Below are 2,500 nucleotides of genomic sequence, written 5' to 3'. Positions count from 1 at the left end.
GATTCGAACACAGCAACACTGAGGACTGGTTATCTGATTCTAACACAGCAACACTGAGGACTGGTTATCTGATTCTAGCACAGCAACACTGAGGACTGGTTATCTGATTCTAACACTGAGGACTGGTTATCTGATTCGAACACAGCAACACTGAGGACTGGTTATCTGATTCTAACACAGCAACACTGAGGACTGGTTATCTGATTCTAACACAGCAACACTGAGGACTGGTTATCTGATTCTAACACAGCAACACTGAGGACTGGTTATCTGATTCTAACACAGCAACACTGAGGACTGGTTATCTGATTCTAACACTGAGGACTGGTTATCTGATTCTAACACAGCAACACTGAGGACTGGTTATCTGATTCTAACACAGCAACACTGAGGACTGGTTATCTGATTCGAACACAGCAACACTGAGGACTGGTTATCTGATTCTAACACAGCAACACTGAGGACTGGTTATCTGATTCTAACACTGAGGACTGGTTATCTGATTCGAACACAGCAACACTGAGGACTGGTTATCTGATTCTAACACAGCAACACTGAGGACTGGTTATCTGATTCTAGCACAGCAACACTGAGGACTGGTTATCTGATTCTAACACTGAGGACTGGTTATCTGATTCTAACACAGCAACACTGAGGACTGGTTATCTGATTCTAGCACAGCAACACTGAGGACTGGTTATCTGATTCTAACACTGAGGACTGGTTATCTGATTCGAACACAGCAACACTGAGGACTGGTTATCTGATTCTAACACAGCAACACTGAGGACTGGTTATCTGATTCGAACACAGCAACACTGAGGACTGGTTATCTGATTCGATCACAGCAACACTGAGGACTGGTTATCTGATTCGATCACAGCAACACTGAGGACTGGTTACCTGATTCTAACACAGCAACACTGAGGACTGGTTATCTGATTCTAACACAGCAACACTGAGGACTGGTTATCTGATTCGATCACAGCAACACTGAGGACTGGTTATCTGATTCTAACACTGAGGACTGGTTATCTGATTCTAACACTGAGGACTGGTTATCTGATTCGAACACTGAGGACTGGTTATCTGATTCGAACACAGCAACACTGAGGACTGGTTATCTTATCCTAACAATATTCCTAGACTGCATATGATTTCAATCACACTGGACTTGTAAAGGACATTCAGTGGAGTTGAACTGGAAATGTTTGCAATAAAACAGTTTCTACTAATGATCTGTGCTCCTATGTCTTCAGTGGGAACTCTACATGTATTCAACATTAAATTGATTATGGTTGATTGTCCATTTTGGGGCGGCAGGTAGCCTGGTGGTTAGAGTGTAGGGGCGGCAGGTAGCCTAGTGGTTAAAGTGTAGAGGCTTTTGGTAGCCTAGTGGTTAGAGTGTAGGGTAGCCTATCGGTTAGAGTGTAGGGGCGGCAGGTAGCCTAGTGGTTAGAGTGTAGAGGTGGTAGGTAGCCTAGTGGTTAGAGTGTAGGGGCGGCAGGTAGCCTAGTGGTTAGAGTGTAGAGGTGGTAGGTAGCCTAGTGGTTAGAGTGTAGAGGAGGCAGGTAGCCTAGTGGTTAGAGTGTAGGGGCGGCAGGTAGCCTAGTGGTTAGAGTGTAGGGGCGGCAGGTAGCCTAGTGGTTAGAGTGTAGGGGTGGCAGGTAGCCTAGTGGTTAGAGTGTAGGGGCGGCAGGTAGCCTAGTGGTTAGAGTGTAGAGGCTTCAGGTAGCCTAGTGGTTAGAGTGTAGGGGTGGCAGGTAGCCTAGTGGTTAGAGTGTAGGGGCGGCAGGGTAGCCTAGTGGTTAGAGTGTAGAGGGGGCAGGGTAAACAGTGGTTAGAGTGTAGGGCGGCAGGTAGCCTAGTGGTTAGAGTGTAGGGGCGGCAGGTAGCCTAGTGGTGAGAGTGTAGGGGCGGCAGGTAGCCTAGTGGTTAGAGTGTAGGGGCGGCAGGTAGCCTGATGGTTAGAGTAGAGGGGCGGCAGGTAGCCCAGTGGTTAGAGTTGAGGGGCGGCAGGGTAACCCTGCGTGGTTAGAGTGTAGGGCGGCAGGTAGCCCAGTGGTTAGAGTGTAGGGGGCGGCAGGTAGCCTAGTGGTGAGTGTAGGGGCGGCAGGTAGCCTAGTGGTTAGAGTGTAGGGCGGCAGGTAGCCTGATGGTTAAAGTTGAGGGCGGTAGGTAGCCTAGTGGTTAGAGTGTAGGGGCGGCAGGTAGCCTAGTGGTTAGAGTGTAGAGGGCGGCAGGTAGCCTGATGGTTAGAGTTGAGGGCGGCAGGTAGCCCTAGTGGTTAGAGTGTAGGGCGGCAGGTAGCCTAGTGGTTAGAGTAGAGGGCGGCAGGTAGCCTAGTGGTTTACAGTGTAGGGGTGGCAGGTTAGCCTAGTGGTTAGAGTGTAGAGGTGGCAGGTAGCCTAGTGGTTAGAGTGTAAATTGGCAGGTAGCCTGATGGTTAGAGTGTAGAGGAGGCAGGGTAGCCTAGTGGTTAGAGTGTAGGGACGGCAGG

General features: G+C 49.4%; 1 protein-coding gene across 1 annotated transcript in view; it reads left to right on the top strand.

The window, feature by feature from the left end:
- Positions 1-1,235, top strand: part of LOC135534384 (nondiscriminating glutamyl-tRNA synthetase EARS2, mitochondrial-like) — a gene marked incomplete at its 5' end in the record, with an annotated part of 38,968 nt that extends 37,733 nt beyond the window's left edge. The window contains 1 exon segment of the mRNA XM_064961401.1: positions 1-1,235. This exon segment is cut by the window's left edge and continues 1,487 nt beyond it.
- Between the last annotated feature and the right edge of the window lie 1,265 nt (positions 1,236-2,500).

Source organism: Oncorhynchus masou, unplaced genomic scaffold, assembly GCF_036934945.1.
Source record: "Oncorhynchus masou masou isolate Uvic2021 unplaced genomic scaffold, UVic_Omas_1.1 unplaced_scaffold_3337, whole genome shotgun sequence".
Classification (NCBI taxonomy): domain Eukaryota; kingdom Metazoa; phylum Chordata; class Actinopteri; order Salmoniformes; family Salmonidae; genus Oncorhynchus; species Oncorhynchus masou.
This window is presented reverse-complemented; position numbering and strand designations above follow the sequence as displayed.